This window comes from Rhipicephalus microplus, chromosome 5 (assembly GCF_043290135.1).
Source record: "Rhipicephalus microplus isolate Deutch F79 chromosome 5, USDA_Rmic, whole genome shotgun sequence".
Classification (NCBI taxonomy): domain Eukaryota; kingdom Metazoa; phylum Arthropoda; class Arachnida; order Ixodida; family Ixodidae; genus Rhipicephalus; species Rhipicephalus microplus.
Genome location: NC_134704.1, coordinates 41,449,255 through 41,469,263, shown reverse-complemented (window position 1 = coordinate 41,469,263; position 20,009 = coordinate 41,449,255). Strand labels below are relative to the sequence as shown.

The window sequence follows — 20,009 nt, the reverse complement described above, 5'->3', positions numbered from 1 at the left end:
AGGTCGCGGGATCGCATCCCGGCTGCGGAGGTCGTACTTAGAGGAAAGCAACATGTTCGAGATTTGGGTGCGCACTGAAGAACTCCAGGTGGTCGAAATCGGCGGAGCCCTCCATCACGGCTTCCCTCATAGTCGTAACGCGTTTTGGGACTTAACAATTATTTGGCACTCAACAATTATTATCACTACTTCTCCGCAGAAAATTTGTCCGCAAGAGAATCGCAAAGGTGATATTGAACTTCTTCAATCATTGTGCCTTTTCTGTGCGAGAAGTGGAAGTCTTCCAAAGAGCTTCCGTAAATCAAATATATATATATATATATATATATATATATATATATATATATATATATATATATATATATATATATATATATATATATATATATATATGTATATATATATATATATATATATATATATATGGAGAGAGAGAGAGAGAGTAGACCGTTATGGTACAATATATTACAGTTCAGGTTCTATAGGTTACATTTGGTATAGAACAAAGCAACTGTTCCTTAGTGTCTGGCAATATTTAGGCCATAGCAGCCGAGTACTAGCAGATCACAAGAGGGGATAGCTTAATTTTTGTCTCTAGCAAGGTGTCCTTACGTCCAGTTCTCTCTCATTTTTCCTTAATGTTACTACATTGGGCTGAAAATGAGGAGGCTGACTACTTCAAAAATGAGTGTGTCGGTTCTGATATATACGGTTTCATTGACGCTGAAATTGTTTTGAGCTCACCTGAGAGAAGCTCTGGAATCACAACGGTAATCATTATTTAGCGGCAGCACATGACCACCATATACTTAAGCGCTTAGATGTAGATGGAGAGGCGCGTTATGTGCAGCCGTGTTTTTGAAAACAGTTTGCGAGCAGTAAGCCAACGTTCACCCTAGTTGTTTTTCGACGGTCATCCTTGAGAGTATAAGATGTGATTCTTCGCAACGAGAATGGTAGAGCTAATCTCTTTCGCTTCTGTTTTATCCGAAGGTCACAAAGAACCTCTTCGTTGTGGTGACGATGTCGTCGATTGTTTCCAACGGCAATTCCATTACACCTGTTCGATTGAGGCACACCTATAATGTAGAGGAAATGAGCATTAGAATGGGCTGCGTTTTGAATTTGAACGTTTCAGATCTATTGTTGCTCTTGATAAAGACAGGGAGAAAAACAGAAACGTGTAAAAGCAAGAGGAAGGGAGGTTAATCCATATTACGTCTGGTTCGCTACCTCACGTTAGGGGAAAGGGGATTGACAAAAAAAGGTGAAAAGAAAAGTGAAGTGAAGCAGATATGAACGTACTCACACACAATAAAAAAGGAGAGTCAACGAAACATTACAGAGTGTATAGTAGGCCACGGCTCCGTAAAAATCAAAATAACGATATACTTTCAATAAAGTCGTGATAAACTTCTAGACGAGATTCTATGTATACGCTCTCACCAGCGGCACAGCCAGGGGGTGGCACACGGGGCCCGTGCCCCAACCCCCGAATTTTTTTTTCTTCGTAGCTCACAGGGCGGGAAATGGCCATTTCAAGGGGTGCTCCCCCCGAGAAGATTTCCGGCTGTGCCCCTGGCTCTCACTGCCCAACTTGATGTGGAAGCCGTGCTGCCATTCTGAACTCTCACTCATCACGTATCTTTCAAGAATTATATTTTGGTGTATAACTGTAATAATAATTAACCAATCAACTAACTAACAAGCACACTAATATACTAACCATTCTGTACAAGTGAGACATAAAACGGTGTTACTCAATTGGTGTTTTTTTTTCCTTCGCCCATCTGAGAGGTTTGAAAATGAGTGAAGGAGTCCACACTGCTTTATTGCAGTGTGGACATGTGGAAACGAACTGTACATTACCATGTTAATTTTCTTCCTGGCTTCGATTTTCTATGTGATTTTATTGCAATTTTTTGAGTAAGCAAGATTTCTTTCTTTTTTTGCGGTACTTATATTGTGCCTATGTGAGACCAATACTGGAATACGCCTGTCTTGTGCGGGATCTGTTTCACAAAGTACATATTCATGCACTAGATTGCATTAAGTAGATAGCAGCAAGATTTGTTCTGGAAAATTATGACGTAGTTGAAAGCTCCCAATATATGAAAAGATAACTCAATTAGCAATACTTGCAAGATCAAAGACGTAATCTAAGATTGAAACTATTTTATTCAATCTATAACAAGAAAACAGGCAACATCCTTCAGAATATTTAAAACAAGCACATTATCAATTCTCTCGTCATGACCACAAATTTAAAATACGGCCGTGCAACCCCAGAACAGATCTGTTTAGGTATTCTTTTTTTTCCGCAAGCCATTGTCGAATGGAATATATTACTAACCGATTTAGTTGGCCGCAAGACTGCGGATTCATTCTATGAGACACTGTGCCCCCGCAATAATGCCTAAGATGGCGCTGCGGGTATTGTTTTAAGTAAGTAAATAACAAAATACAAAATGGAGTAACCTAGGCTATAAAACCTCGAAGTCTCCACAGCAAGTAGGCTGAAGAAAAACAGAACAGAACAATTAATGTTTTGAGAAATGGGATTTCGGTAAACTACTTACCAGTCCCTCTTGCACAGCGTTCATCAATCTCTCGGCATCTCTGATCTTTGCGTAGAACTGTGAACTCTGAAGAGACAATTCGCGATTACGTCAGACTCTGCGGACAGCTTAGAACTGCGCGCACACACTGGTTTCACTGCTTTTACTGTTTTCGTGCGCTTAAAATGCCGTGTGTGACTTACCTTGTTTTGGGTGGTCCTTATAGCACAGTCGAGAATCTGCAGTAGTAGGGAATACTAATCAGGACAGTACTGTTGGAAGCAGCTGTGTTTATCATGTAGAGCGCAAGAAAGCACGAAAACTCGTAGCGATGCCAATCATACATTGCCTTTCTTTTTATTTGAGAAAGGACGTTGGATCATGCCTGCACATGTTCAGTCGTTTCTGGCAACACTATCTCGAGGCTCGTCAGCAAGACGTACACTGTCGTCCTTTATGAAAGGGAACACGCGAACGCGTGGCTTGCGCTCGGCGGCGTGAGCCTACAGCACCATCAACCGACAGCAAAAGAAAACACTTTGGCTTTCGGCGTCATCTGTTGCCAAAAAAGATTACGAGTCACGGCCGGGACAAGCGCTGCTAGATTACACTTTCTCTCCGCTCGCGCAAAGGGTGATGCCTGCAGTGCGTAGTCTACTGCAAACATATCAAACGTTGTGCGCGACCACGGCGCAAGCTGCAGTAATCGCCCGATATCGGTCGCCGCGCGAGTGGTGAGGGAACGTAATCTAGCAGCGTTCGTCTACCGGCCATGACTCGTTTTCTTGCTTGGCAACAAATGACGCCTAAAGTGAACATGCTTTCTTCGCTTGTCAGTAGATGATGCTGTAGACAGCTGCCGCAGAGCGTAGGCCACGCGCTCACGTGTTCCCTTTCGTAAAGGACGACAGTGTACAGTCTGTTTCACACTTAGGGGAAATCTCGGAGCGCATGGCTTCACGTTGCGGCCAGCGCTGCAGTCGCACGAGCTGCAGTCGCGCGCCGGCAACTGCTCGTGTATGCGCATGCGCATACGCTTGAGGAGCGTGATATTGAACCACACCGTCGGCAATGGCGGTGCACGCTTGCCACATATTCGGGCAGCCTGCTGATCACATCGGTGCTGGGGGACGAACTAAGACAATATTCTATACTAAACGTTTCGCGTTGCCAACCTCTCGGCTTTTATTGGTGATAATGGGGTTCTAGAAACAGAGTTTGACAGCATACGTTCTTTGAACTTTTGACACGCCGTAGTGCTGAGTGCGTTCACGTGTGTGTGTGTGTGTGTGCGCGTGCGCGTGCGTGCGTGTGCGTGTGTGTGTGTGTGTGTGTGCGTGTGCGTGTGCGTGTGTGTGCGTGTGTGTGTGTGTGTGTGTGTGTGTGTGTGTGTGTGTGAAGCATAGTACGGTGCGATGGGGAATACCATAATGAGCGCGTACCATGTGTGGAATTTCTTTCACGCTAACAGAAGAAAAAAACTAGCACTCTACAGATAATCTCGTGCAGCTATGCGGGTTGAACACAAAAAAAAACAAACGAGAAGGAATCCTGTAGGTTAATATAACGACCTGAATCTACTTCTTCTCGATGGTGTTTCATTACTTGAGGCAGCACTCACTTGCCGGTGCCGAAATGCATGCGTTAAGCTTCTTACTTCACTGAATACCCCATCATTTTCACAGTGAGGCATACTGCGGTTGCCCCGCCGTGGTGGTCTTGTGGCTAAGGTACTCGGCTGCTGACCCACAGGTCGCGGGATCGAATCCCGGCTGCAGTGGCTGCATTTCCGATGGAGGCGGAAATGTTGTAGGCCCATGTCCTCAGATTTGGGTGCACGTTAAAGGACCCCAGGTGGTCAAAATTTCCGTAGCCCTCCACTAAGGCGTCTTTCATAATCATATGGGGGTTTTGGGACGTTAAACCCCACATATCTATCAATCGTACTGTGATACGACTAGAAATATCGGCCTGCAGTCCCCCAGCAACGATGAAATTTGCCCGCTGCCCGACAATGCGGCCAGCGCCCGCCGCCGTGGACGACGACGCGGTTCAACCGTTCAGCACAATGCCCCTAGAGCGCCTGCGCACGCGCAAGCTGCTGCTGCCGGCGCGCGACTGCCGCGCTGGCCGTACATTGCCGCATCGCGAGACCACACGCTGCGAGATATCTCCAAAGTGTGAAACACGTAGACTACATCTTACTCGTGATAGCATTTCAAGACTTGTGCATCATTATCTTAACTTCCCCTTCCCCACCACTGCAAAGTATGTAGGCGTGTGCACAAGTAAGGTAGGGGGGGGGGGGGGGGCGGTGACACCTCTGTTCCCGGATCATCTAAGGGAGACTCCAAATCTGTCGCATACCTATCGTCAGGCAGACCTGGCTGAACATAGGTGTTGATTAGGCCGTCTTCAATATCAGAGCTGTTTAACAGTTTAAGCCAGCCGTATAGTCTGTCCAACACGAACAAAAAAAAAGTCTCCGTGCCGTGATGACGTCAACGTGCGTTGCCTATCATTTCGCGCTGCTGTGCGCCTGTAGCATAGAAACTGCCCAACCGTTTGGTCGCGCCAGACTTGATGTCACGGCCAACTGCTTATGCACTACTTCGTTCTGTATAAAGACGGCGCATTGCGACGGCGCGCAGCGCTAGACGCAGACATGTAGTAACCGACGAAGGTTCGCAATGCCGATCAGAAAGCCGCTAACCGGGAATCGTGGCGCGCTGTCAAGCGAAATTGCTGGACTCTGCTCATTAGTATGGCTGGCTCAGTGAGAGGCATAAGCTAGCGCACGGGCGGGGTGGGTGGTAGTCAAGGGAGCCACCCGACCTATAACCTAAGAGGGGGGGGGGGTGCAATGTCAGCACCACACATTGACACAACGCAGAGGTGGTTCCTGCGACTCGGTGGGCGGGGGGTGTGGGCGAAGACGAGTCGTACTAAGAAAGGTGGGCGCTGCGACTAACCTATTCCTTCCCCCTGACAGCCCCGCACAGGCTTATGGTGAGAGGTCACTGTGCTGGACTCCAGGAGCGTAGCCAAGAGGTGGCACACCGAGCACTTGCCATAGAGAGTGAAAAATGACCATTCTAAGGCGATGCTGCCCCCCCCCCCCCCCCCCCGGCGCAAAAAATATCTAGCTACGCACCTGCTGGACTCGAGTGGAACTTGGCATTATGCCGCACGGCCAGGCTAGGAACCGATCAGCTGCGCTGTGCCTTTAACTTTACGCCACTAATGCGAACTACACCCGGCTTAATTTATTATCGTGGTTATGACATGTAAGTTTTACACGATAATGACAACCGAACATCCCCAGTGTCACATCCCATGAACTATAAGCACTCTACCTTTACCCCCAGGAAGCCTGGAAAGACAGGCCCTTCTGCAAAGCGCGTTATCGAAGCGGGCGAGGGGCACTCTGGTGTAAGGGGGGGAGGGGGGTAGTGGCGGAGAAAGTTGTTCCATCACCCTAATGGTGAGCAGGCTATGGAGGTGTACAATGGAATCTGCGGGTCACTTACTATTTGTTGAGGTTTATTCTGCACGCCTTCTTTCATCTTCTCATCAGCTTCACGAACGCAACTCTCGTATGCGTCGCAATAAATGGATACAGTCTGAGTGGAATCAAAATAGGAATAAACGCAGTTATTCTCATTACTCAATAATGCCGAAAGTGCGACCATACAGTTCTTTCAGCTGACAAGCTCAGTTAAGAGAAGTTAGCACTCCTCAATCACTCTTAGTCATTAGTTTGTTGGCATTTCGTAACTACGTTCTGTATAAATTAGCATATCGAATTACCATTGCTTGCATGCAACAAGGATCGGAGAGAGCCATTTATCGACCAATTTATCGAACATTATTAATTTATCGAACAATCGACGCACGGTCGGTCTACGAGACAAACAAGTCCTTCAATATGCCCTACCTGCTCAACGTTGTTTTTGGGTGTGAACGAAGCCATTTTGGCAAGCTCTTTACTGCAGTCCTTCATCGCTTTTCCGAAGTAGGCTTTCGCTTCCATCATGCGCTTTCTCGATACTGTAACATTCGGCGTTGAACGCTACGTAAGAAACGAGTCCCTTTCGGTAATAAGAAATTTTCAACATTCCTGATCACGAAGATAACTTTGGCTCTTGAACTCGGTTTAGACGCAAAGAAAGAGACGAGGGTTTTGCCGCATAACAACGCTTTTGACTCATTGCTTTTTCTATCCACATGGCTGGTTATACGCTGTTTAACAGTTGGATTATATGTTTAGGTAGTCTGAACCAGCACTTTCTAACGCTGCTGTGGAACGGGGCTGATAAAGTGTGAACACCTTATGTTGTTTGACGTGCATTATAACTTCAATTGTACGCTCGATCTGACTTTCCTGTTCTGTTCTGTTCTAACTGTTTTGCTGTGGAGGGGTTGGGGTCCATATGGCCTCGGCTACTCCATATCAATGAGTTCTGCAGCAAAAAAAAGAAAATACTGAACGGTACTCAATAATGAAGAAACAAAGAAAAAACGATAACACGCTGAAACCAGTTGAAATATCATGCCAATGTACACTTTGCTTGCAGCAGTTAACACAGTCATAATATGTTCGCACGCGCACCTTTCTTTTCTACAGTCAATATATGCACTAACACATTGTTTCATGTATGTCAACCCCTGGCTGTCTGCCGCAGGCGCTTATCCAGTCTCCACTAAGAAGTCTGTCAGGAACATGTCCGCCTTTTGCTGAAGATGCATCTCAGGCCATCGTCCGAGTAATTTCTTTAATGTGAGGGGCTGTCTGTCCAAACTTCCTAACTTGTTCCTCAATTTTTCTCTTTCATTCGCGTATTTAACGCACTCCAAAAGCATCTGGCGAACATATTCTTCTGCATGACCACAATGACATTCCATGGAGTTAGATCGATGTATTTTGCGCAGGAACTGTTTGTGTATAACATTTCCAGTCGAAGTCTATAGATTAATGTATCCAAGTGTCATGGGAGATCTGTCGCTATTGAAATTTTTTTGTGCGGATCTTCATAAAGTATTTATTTCCTTGATTTAGGGCTATCAAATCACTTCTCCATCGAACAATGGTTAGCTCCGTGAAACTTGAGTGGTTTTGAGCGAGATGACAGCTGGTGTGTAAAAAAACATTCCGTCGCCGTAACAAAAAAATGTTAAATCATAAACTACGCATACAGCGAAGATAATCACATAGCGAACATTTTTATCGCCTACTAAAGCTAGGACATCTGCGGCGTCAAGAAACTCACAGGTGCGAAACTGTTTGCAGCTTGGGACGCCTGTAATCGCAAATACGACAAGGCACGAAATCAGAGTCCAATGTGCTTCCATAGATGCCGTCCACTTTTGGCGCTTCACTGGTTAACCACTGCGATAGATGTCGCAGGAAAAAAAAAGGAGCTGTTTTCCGACTGCCGCGTGGTCTACGAAGAGACGCACCTGACACCTCGATCTACGAATACATACAGTGCTCACAGGGTGTCGAATCGCCCGGATAGTCGGACCGACCTGACCAGTGGCATATATGTAATCAATTTTACACAGAGTTGCTGAGGTCACGTGGGGCTTGCTTTAACAGGCGCACGCTGGTAAACAGTTATAACGGTGAGGAATTTATTGCCGACTGCCGAGGCGTTTGTTGACTTTTGTGCCTGCTGTGATGATAGGAGGAATAAGATACGACTCCAAAACGAGAACGAGGACGGTTCTTCTTCTTATGTGGTTCTTAAAGGGAAAAGAAGAGAAAAGTGGCCCCCCGTAACTGTCTGCATCGGAGTGCGACACCTTAACAGTAGCTCACAAGGAACGGGGGTAAGGAGGAATTAAAAGGATAGGATGAAAAAGTATATGTAGAGAGAGAAAGGAGAGAGTGAGGTGCAGGGACCGCAAGCGATGGAAGTAAAGGGAAGATAGAAAAGATGGACATGGTCGCAGGAGTCCGAGAACGGGGCACCACTCGAAGAGAGCTCTTGTCGGCGTCAGGAGATGGCGTAGGGCGAGTCCAGTCGGCCAGAGCTGCGCTGTCGTCGGAGATCAGCGTCACGAGATGGCGTAGGGCGAGCCCAGTCAGCCAGAGCTGCGCTGTCGTCGGAGATCGCGAAGGCACAACTGGTCGGCACTAAATCCAGCGAGCGAGTCCCCGACGGTTCTTGGAAGTTGAATGCACCATCTATTTACAGAAGCTTGAAATCTAACCTTCCAGTGCGTGAGACCTGGAGTCGTATACTCGCTAGTACATTGTAAGGACTAGCTTGACGTGCGCATGACGCAATTTCTAAAGTGACGTGATGGTAAGCATTTGTTACCGGAATGACACGCTTGGCTTAGCCAATCATAGCGCTTCCCAAATGAGCGTCATCGAATCAGGTGGTTGCGCCGATGCCTGCTTCGCTCGTTGGATTGAGTCTTCCATCTCTCTCTTCTATTACAGAGAAAAAAGACACAGAGAGAAAGGGATCATTTATTAGAAGGCAAAGAGGTTGGCCTGAGCTAGTTCACTCTAGCCTGCGACTCTGCACAGAGGGAAAAAAGTGATGAAGGGTGACGACGGGGACACAAACAAGTTATGCGTATATACGATAACGACGCAGCACTGTGACCTGTTCTTTTTAGAATACCTTGTGTCTCCAAGCCATGCTCTCACATTTCCAGCAAAAAATTGGTCACTTTTCATTTTATAATAATAATTGCTGCTTAGTGCCGCTCGCGTAAACAATATATTGTTCATTTTATTTTTCTTCTTTCCATCTCTATGAACTTTCTATTTCACTCTCCTTGCGTAGAATAACCAAACATAGTTTTCTGGTTAACATTATTTTCTTCTTTCTTTCTCTATCCCGAAAAGCGTAACAACGAACTGAGAATTGTTGAAAACATAAAATCTCTTTCTGATGACGTCCCGCGCCGTTTTGTGGGGTTTATTTGGGGTTGGCGAACGGGTTACTAATAATGTTGACCGAAGCTCGGTGAGGCAGTGAGTTGGTCTCTCTCATTCGCACCGTTGCGTTACTCGAGGAAGTTTTTATACTCCACGATTAGGCATTAAGTAGCATGCATCAATATAACGCAACAGGTCCAATGATGATCATCGCGATATGAACTAACCTTGGAGAATGGCGCTCAACTTATTAAGAGTATCGAGGCGGTGGTCGCGGTGACAGTGGGTGCCTACAACAATATGCCAACTTTTCGAAGCCCACTGGGTTGAGTTCAGGACCTCCCAGCGCAACCCTAGTGTGCTAAGCCGATTCAGGTGCAAGCAGCACGACCTGCTCTTCCTGTTGAAAGCATCCGCCGACTTACATCTGGTCATGGTGCATCTGATGAAGAGAGGAATCGCGAGCTACAACAACTGAAATTATTAAAGAAATAATTAAGTTCTCACATTTCTCTTCTCATCACCGGCATTCCAGTCATTGTTTTTAATACCATGGTGATCAGAAAAGAAGAAAAAAAAAAGGGCGGGTGAAGTCAGCCAAAGTTTGCATTATGATGTGCCCAAACTTCTGCAGACTGCGGCCGCGCCTAGGCGGTGTGCTCTCCCGAGTCTCTTCATAGCGTTGGCCCGTCTTTCAAAGATTCCTGTGGCCCGGGCGGACCAGAGTAGAAGCCCGGCCAGCCCCCGAGAACAAAAGACCGCAATCAGCCTCTTTGCTTTTATTTCTTTCTCTCCTCTTTTGTTTTTAATTTTTGGACTGTTCAACTGTGCCTCGCTAGGTCATTAGGCAGAGCCCACCGGCTTCATTAACCTTAAAGTGAAAGGGCGGAAGTTCCTGGCAGCACAACCTAACCCGCGTGTTAGGTCTATCTAACTTGAGTGCATTGTTGCACGCCACTGAGCTTACTATCTTTATCTTTGCTCGGTCGATGTGAGGAATGAAGACGCCGTGGAATTTCAGAAATTCAGGACAGTTCACCGAAGATGCCTTATTTGTTTATTACAAACTATGTTGATTAATGTAGCTCTGTGCGCCGTTCGTTGATAAATGTGTTTGAAGTATATGGAGGCGGAAATGTTGTAGGCCCGTGTACTCAGATTTGGGTGCACGTTAAAGAACCCCAGGTGGTCAAAATTTCCGGAGCCCTCCACTACGGCGTCTCTCATAATGAAATGGTGGTTTTGGGACGTTAAACCCCACAAATAAATCAATCAATCAAATGTGTTTGAAGTATGTCTCTTGAATGTAAGGTAGATAAGTCGATTATTTTTTCATGCCAGTGCTTGCTGAAAATAATTGTTTCGTATACAACTAGTTGGTGGGCACTGCTTCGGCTTGTTGGAACATGTAGAGCTCTTACACTGCTTGGTAAATTACCATGCCTTAAGAGACAAAATATTACTTTCCTATCAGGAGGCAAGGGCCGGGGGCTCTTGTTGTAGAGTCAGAGTATCAACCAGAATATATGAAGGTTAACGCTTTAATGTTAGAGTCGCCTTGTATGGATTTCTGTCGATCCGCAGTGCTATGGGTGATCATCCTATATGCTTTGGACTGAAGCAATGCAGGCAACTTTTTTACCTGCGTGTGCGCATAGGCTTTTGGTTATTGATTTATTTTTATTCGCTGTTTCTTCAGCACGAGCATCACGATTTCCTGAGCACTGATTCGAGCACAATTTACCTGCCCACGTTATTTTATCTAAAAAAAGGATAGTCCTCAATAAATAATGCGCATTTCATTGCATCCAGTATAATCCGCCTAGCTTTCACTAAGCCAGCAGCTCGATCGAATGTTAAGAAAGACTCGATGACTGAAGGCGCGTAACGGGCGCTTTTCGTAAAATATGGAGGTGCAGTGAACCGCTTGATTGCATCGACGACACTCATTACGTTATCGCTAAACTAGACAGAACGAATACTTTTCCAGGCGTAGTTTTAGACACGTGGAGGTCGTCGTAGCATTTGTGAAGAAGGAGAGAGATAATGAGTGGAGTCAGCTGATTGAGATGTCAAAATAGGTCATTCAGCAAGGCGCATAACCTAATAATAATGTACCTGGTTGTTCAGGCGCCAAAGATGCACCGCTGTGACAGTGGCAGGAATTTTATTCGGGTGGGGGGGGGGGGGTACTTAACGTTGCAGCACGGCCGCCTTATTGAATTTTGTCAATAACATGAATAACAAACGCATTATCAGCGCCAATTCGTATTTAATATCACTTTTTGAAAGCGGCGCACCATAAAGAACAAAAAATGTTTTTTGTATAAGAATATTATGTTTGCATGCCCGCAAAATCTTTCCTGGAATAACTGTCATCAACATTATTTCCCAGTTATTGTGTGTGTGTGTGTGTGTGTGTGTGTGTGTGTGTGTGTGTGTGTGTGTGTAAAAAGGAAAAAAAAAATATCACGCTTATCACGTAAACTTTGAAACTACATCAGTTTTAAACTCAAGAAGAACATGATAGCAAGAAATGAAGCCCACAAAATAACCAGGACGAGAACAACTACTTCATTGCAGATTATTTATACAAAAATCTTAATTTTTCCGCACTCATGCTGCGGCCAGGAAAAAACAAGAATGAGAAAGTGCATTCCGATTACGTGTGAAACAAAAGTCCGCCGGAAACGCTGTGTACAGTATGCTTACCAAAAAGCTTGCAAACGTGCATTTGAAGATGCAGTCTCTGTCGACAACTAAGCCAGGTTCATAATGTCCAAAATGGGGCAAAAAAACGTGCTGCGCAATCGCAGAAACTGTGATGTCCTTGGGTGGAAGCTGCCGTCGCGCACGCACCATGTGGACATAACTATAAAGGACTAGCGCATAAATAAAGGAAGTTTTTCAAAAGTGTTCTGAAAGCGCGAACCATAATTCTGCACTGTATATAATGGCAGAGGCGTCGCATATATTTCAAAAAGCAGTAAGGAATAGAAACGATAAATGAATGCCACAGACGATACCCAATAGCTGAATTCGTTCGGTAACGCCGCGAACAATTAAGGTGAACAAGGTGAAGCACTCGGTTAGCTGTTAAGGTCTTCTTGATGCTCCTATATTTATATCGGGTCATTATGCCAACTGTTAAAACGTGCGAGATCATGAAGGTTTTAAAAGGTGATGAACATTAATTTTCTGTCATAATTACTGGCTCATTCACTTGAACTCTGGAACTGCAGTTTCCTTTCTTTTTTCGCTTGCGCTTATTATTTATTCTCCTGCTTGGTAGCAAACGAAAAAGCTGACTCGGCGAGAAAGTTTAGTGAAGCGGTTAATAACCTCCGACACGCTGATGTCGACACCTGCTGTGGGCGTACAGAAGTGACAGGTCAGCCATGCCTTCCTCTGACATTGTGGCGCGACGTTAATAATACGAGATGATCACCAAACAAGAATGTGAGTTGTGTTCCGTTTTATCTGAGGTTGTTAATATATTTCCGAACACGGGACCAGATTATCGCATTTCTCAACCTGCGTTTGATTTAGCGTTACTCGGTTTATCTTCTGTCCTTATCAACATCATTAATTGCCTCTAAGTGTCCCTTTGGTAATTTTTCATTAATTGCATTTAGACGCCGAAACATCGTAAGTTTCACACGAGCTTCTAACAAGATCACAAGGGGCAGATTCTACAATCTTCGTGTATACTGTTAACGCCTTATTAATGTTTGGGTAATTAACCGGAATCTGCTCGAGGACATCGATAAATCATGGCTTTTGTCCATTAGTACGTAATTTATTGGCAAATATGGTAAACGATGCAGTAAAAACGATTCCGTTATCAGGGTGCACACTGCATTGCCGCCACTACAAATTTTTAACGTCGTTAGGAAGGGTGAACAGAAGCGTTGTCCGAGTCACAGTAAGTTCGATCGTAGCGCACGTTTTTTTTTTAACTGTCCTCGTTCTTTCTTCTTTTTTTGGTATTGCTCTGAAGTACTTCTCGCGTTGGAGTGTCGAGCAAAACACGCTTCGGCGCGTGAGCAACACATATACGTCTGAAAACTACGCGTTCCAGCCTCTGCCCACATACACACGGATGACTTGTTGTAACGCTTATTCCAAATCGAAAGCCCATCTTTCCAAGAGAAAGCTTGCTCGGAATCACTCCGTCCAAATAAATGAGGGCCCACTACCACAACAGATTTCGGGAAGATTTCGCGAAGGCATCGATTGGTTGCTCCAGGACAGCTCTCTGCTGATGTAAATGGAAAAGAACATGGAGTCATGTGGCCGTGGCATCGTCCCCTGCAGCGATTACGTCCCAGATTTGCCCTTCTTTTTATACATTTGAGCTCTTCATGTCTTCGTGCGAGGCGTGTGCCAGGAACTAATCCGCGCACCTCCGTGAACGTTGACCCCAACGACTGTTGGACGGGAGGGATATAAAAGGGGGATAACATTTCGACCATGCCCCAATTGCCATCAGCGTGCCCACAGCAAAACCGCGTGTGAGAGTCTCGGTTCGTCTCAAGTCTCCTCCCGTCGTTCTTTACGTTTCGCCGATTTGCTCCGAGACGTCCTTGTTTACTCTCTTGCGCGGGTCCCTGCTCTTGACTTGACGCCTCCCGACAGCCGTGCCACGCTTTCGTGCCGTAATTACGCTGTCGACCGGAACTGAAACAATGGTGGCGTCCTCTTACGTATCTATAAGCGACTGCTACAACTACTGCCACCGAAGCACCTGAAGTGGAACACTTGGTTCTTGCTCTTTATGTCACCTTACAGCGTCGAGACGCACCTTACGGACGTTGCTTTTTCTCGCATGTCTTGTCGTGGTATCAAGGGGTGTTTGTTTACGGTGCGCTGGTATGTGATTTATGCAGAGATTGGGAGAGATAATTGGGAAAGTGTTCTGGAAGGCAGATATATCGAAATACATGCGCTGGAAGTCTAGAATACAGATACTGAGAAACATTTGCCGTTGACGTATGGGTATATTTTGGAGATACTTTGGAAAAGGTTGCAGAAAGTATTTCGATATACAAATACAGCGTCACAGTACAGGAATACCTTTTTCGGGAAGGTATATATTCCGCGATGACATTAGTTGAGCAACACAATGTTGAAAACCAAGTTGAACAGCAATGAACCTTCCAGTTTAATTTTCTTTATTTCAGTACGCTAACTGCTTCAGGACCTAACAGAGAGCCCCGCCGCAGTGTTCTAGTGACTAAGGTACTCGGCTGCTGACCCACAGGTTGCGTGATCAAATCCCGGCTGTGGCGGCTGCATTTTCAATGGAGGCGGAAATGTTGTAGGCCCGTGTGCTCAGATTTGGGTACACGTTAAAGAACCCCAGGTGGTCGAAATTTTTGGAGCCCTCCACTACGGCGTCTCTCATAATCATATGGTGGTTTTGGGACATTGAACCCCACATATCAAACCTAACAGAGAGGGAGGCTTACATAGTACATTACGGGTAACAGTTACGTAATTACTGGTATCAGTTGCAAATATCAAATAGCAATAGGTGTGCTGTACTGGCATTGAGCGGCAGTGACTTTCAGAGGCCGACAACATTGCTTTCGCGATTCTGCCGTCAGCGTCGTCGCTCGTTTTACCACATGGGCAATTCTTTGCTTTGGGGGAAACCATCGCGGCTCTACATACATGTTGCCGACCAGCGGTGCGCCTTTGGTTGTCTCGGGACAAATAAAAAAAAGCTTTATTTTTTCTTTGGAGGCATTGAAAACGCACCTACACTATTATCTCACACGATAGAAATGTAACGATATACCCATTTACTGCACAGCGTCGCGATACAATCTATACATCGTAAAAGCGTTTCACTACTGAAATAAGGTCTTTTCAAATGTATATCAATACAGAAATACAGATACTCAAAATTATTTTCGAAATACTATCGTGATTCTTTGTATCGCGATACTGCCAAGATCTAGATAAATGGGTATGTGGTATACAGGTATATGGTGTATTGGTATATGACATACGGCATAGTGATATACATTTGGGTATATGATATGCAGGCATATATTATACTAACCTATGGTGTAGTGGCATATGGTATTGGGGTACATGGCATATATTGTCTGACCTCCGTCCTTATAGTATGACGTATCCTAGAATATCATCGCTTACACTTATCAAAATGACACTAAAGAGAAAAATAATTTTTCGCATACTAGTAACTTACACTTTCAAAATACCGAGAAAAACAAACCTTACCTCAAGAAGACGCTGGGTAAACAGGATAACGTGCGAAAAGTAAATGTAGGTAGTGACGCCACCTTCGAATTCCCGCGCCAAACGTTGTGACGTCGTAGACTATGACGTCCTCCTCTGGGTCATACGTAGAGCTCTTAAGCATTGAAAACAACCTGCACTGTCCCCTGAAGGGTTCACAGACTTGACACAGCAAGTTTCATAAAATTTTATTGAGCCAATATTCCCAAAGTACTGAATATACATTTTGAAATCCGCGACAGCACGTGCGACGATTTTGGTGCGAAATTACAAAATGAAACGTTGACCTTGCTTTTTTCTCAAATTATATACTTATAATGGTTAAATTAACTGTATTAGACAGAGCACACTCTATCAACCTAAACTGATTTGTTGTTTTGCTTTATTGTTTCTTTAAGACGGGACAAGACAAAGGACGATGCACGCAGGTGCTAAGGCAAGCCATCTAGGCAGTTCTGTTTTCGTTTATATACCGTGTATTGGTATCCTGGTGTTGGGTATATTGGTTTACGGTGTACTACCACATGATATAACGTATAGTGGTTTACGGTATACTATTGATTGATAAAGGGGGGGGGGGATTAACGTCCCCAAAACCACCATATGATTATGAAAGACGACGTAGTGAAGGGCTCCGGTTTACCATTTACTGGTATACGGTATAGTGGCATATGGTGTATTGGCATATGGTGTATTGGCATTTAATATACTGGTATATGGCACACGTGGTCTCACTTCTGGCCTCTTTGGTACGACGTATCTGTGGGAGTTTAGCGCAGATACTTCTTAAGGTGGGTCAAGACGCACACAAGTGCAATGGCAAGCTTTATATGTATTGCTTTTTTTCATATAACGTGTCGGGGTTCTCGGTGTATGGTACATATAGTGTGCATATGTGTTATGCATATATTACATGACATATTCCAATATTAGCACCTGTCTGTGTCCTCCTTTGCCTTGTCCCGCCTTCGGGAGTACCTGTGCTAAACTCCTATAACGTGGTACGTGGTAAAAGTGTACCTGGTATACTGGTATGAGTTATGTGGTATGTATGATGTATATGATAAGGGACGCTAGTATACGTAGAGGTGCTAGTTATAGAGGTCCAGTTGCAGGCACACTGCCCCTTTCTTGTTCTGACATTGTTTTTTAACACTGAGTTAGTGGTGTTGTTTGTACTTGAAGTATAAAAAAACGCCTTCTGCCGTATACGTAAAAGAGTAAATGGGTAATACGAATGACCGTACAATATCCTAATAAGTGTGGCCAAGAAAGTAGCCAATTAGGGTCAAGTTTTTTGTTTCTTACACGCAGACTTGCCCCTGACAAATGCTTACGTTAGCTTACGTCAAGATACAAGAGCTAAAGACAAACACAAAGCAATGGCGATGTCTGTGGAGAAGTGCGCCGCGTTACTGCTGACCGTGCTTTCAAAAACGGGACGGAAACTCAGGCTTGAACAGGAGCACGGAGAAAAAGGCCGTTGAGAAGCCATAAATCAATCTCGGGCTGCACTTAGAAAGCAATTAGCCGCGACCTGCTGCTATTTAACGACGTTCGCTTCGGGAAGGATGGGACAGCAATACTTTCCGCTTGTCCGAGTAGTACGTATCGCGTCGTGTAGGAGCACAGGAAACGCGTCTTGATGGTCTCAATGTTTGATAGAGTCACGCGAGTCGCTAAGCATAGCGTTCGACGCATTTTCTTTTTCATTCGAAAACGCTAAAAATTTGCATGTTCCCTAGAAAAAAAAACATAGTTAATGTGACCGAGTCATGTGTCTCAAGTGAGAGAGAGAGAAAAAACATTGTGAGGGTGATGACCTTCACCTGTGAGAAAGAAGTATTTTTTTTTCGAAAGGAACTGTATTCGAGATTCATCAAAATTTGAGACGTCTTTGTTCCCAGATTACTTGAGCTCAGACTGTGTTTAAGAGTGCGGAGTAATACTGGCCTCCGCTGTAGTTGAGATTTAAATGGGGCTGATGATGAATAGGCGTAATTCACAGACCTTTACGTTTGTAGTTTTCCGAAGTGGCATGGTCAATTGTCACACCCTGAAAATCAAAGATACAAAGCAAGCTCTATTCGTGATTTTCAATAGGTACAAAATAAATGGACAGTTTGTAATTGACATTGTCACTCCTCTTCATAGTTTTTCGTTGTTGATGAACATATCATACAGTCATGTTATACGTAAATGAAGGAAAAACTATCAGCATGGACCCCTTCTACAGTAATCTGAGTGAACATCTTATGTGAGTCGGACTCTGCCCAGTCTCTATACGCCAAAGTATCTGTATCTACAGACGCGTTCACAGTTAAAGGAGACATTTTCATATGCACTGTGTACGTATTTCACTGCCTGGCAAAAGCGGCTTATGGGTGATTCTTAAGAGCGAAAGGAAGAGAAAAGTGAGCCCCGTAACTGTCTGCTTCAGTGAGCGACAACTCAACAGTAGCTCACAAGGGATGGGGGTGAGGAGGGATAAAAAGTGTAGCTTAGATTCGGCTAATAATACTACTGGTCAGCTGTTCTGACTCCTTATGGCATACTAGATGCGAGCACGAACGATGGTTTTACGTCTACTTGCAGTGATGGGGCCCGCAATATGACAGGTACTCATTGGAGTGTTCCGTTTAACAGTGGATGGTACGGTACATATTGCTTCTTGTTACTTTATTCTTCTTTTAGTCTTTCTATTTTTCGTGTTCTTGTATGTTCCTTCAATATTATTATAGAATAACTGGCTCTAACGCACCATGCCTTCCCGCGTTGGTCATAACACACACACACACACATACACACACGCACGCACACACACACACACGCATGCACACAAACACACACACACACACACACACACGCACACACACACGCACACGCACACACACATACACACACTCACTCAATCATTCTCTCTCTCTAACACCCACACACACACACACACACACACACACACACACACACACACACACACACACACACACACACACACACACACACACACACACACACACACACACACACACACACACACACACACACACACACACACACACACACACACACACACACACACACACACACACACACACACACACACACACACACACACACACACACACACACACACACACACACACACACACACACACACACACACACACACACACACACACACACACACACACACACACACACACTCATCATCAATATAACCGATGAAAGTCGAGAAGCTCACCAGCCGCAGCGCGGAAAGTTAGTACGTATTCCGGTTCTCGCAAATATTTGGTCGTCAGCCCATGTTATGCTAACAACGTTGAGTTTATAAATGAATGGACAACCGAACGATTCTCTTGTGAAAACGATGATGAAGCAGCCGAGTGACTGTCGTCGTGTAGATGCTGACGCTGAAGCTCAGATGACATCCACGCGGAACCTCGCAGCCACACAATAGAGGACTGATACAGTCCGTCTCGCCGACTTATTCACGGAAACCAGAAACAAGGGATAGCTATATCCAATCGCTGAGTAGAAGCAAGAAGAAGCACTAGGCAAACACCACACAAAGAATGCTGCGAGAAAGACGAAAACGCAACAGGAAATGGGCAACGACATGGCACAAACCTGTGGGCATCCCAACGTAGCCAACATGCACCTAGGCTGCATTTGTGCGGCTGCTATAACGTTGTCAACTCAGCAGAAAGTAAGCAAAAGTTCACGGTAGAGAAATAGCCGGAAAGCCTCTGGAAGGGGAGGGGGGGGTAGAAAAATTGCAGATGGAGGGATGAATGGGCTGCTGAAAATATAACCTCCTTTCCGTCTGCAGGGTATACTCGGTCTTTTCAAACATAGCATAGTTGGTAGGACATCGGCACACTGAACAGCGGGGACAAGAATAGGAAATTGGAAGACCACAACAATAGTTCCGTTTCGTCTCTTTTTCCTTGTCCCACACTAATACGTATACCTTACGAGACGGCTTTCTGCTCTCCCATAGTTGAGTACGTCGTACTCTAAATCGTTAAGAACTTTTTCTAAACACACATACCTTACGAGAACCTTCCTTCAGAATGCAAAATTGGGGGCTTTCACATATCACATAGAAACATGCATGTACACGAAAGCTAACCGTAATATGCTGCTCGGTAAAATTGAAATGTGTAGTTAATCAATAAGCAGGGAATATCTTACTCTGTGTAGTAAATCTTCTTGCGAGGACGGAAGGGGGAAATTAATTTCGGTATGTTTAGAGTCATTGCAAGCAGCATGTAGTTCCC

General features: G+C 44.9%; 1 long non-coding RNA gene across 1 annotated transcript; it reads right to left on the bottom strand.

The window, feature by feature from the left end:
* Nucleotides 1–2,761: 2,761 nt before the first annotated feature.
* Nucleotides 2,762–6,608, bottom strand: LOC142817244 (uncharacterized). Its single transcript, XR_012895127.1, has 3 exons — nucleotides 6,496–6,608; nucleotides 6,089–6,181; nucleotides 2,762–2,797 (listed from the first exon to the last, which is right to left on the bottom strand). It is a non-coding gene; the product is annotated as an uncharacterized LOC142817244 (long non-coding RNA).
* Nucleotides 6,609–20,009: the final 13,401 nt, after the last annotated feature.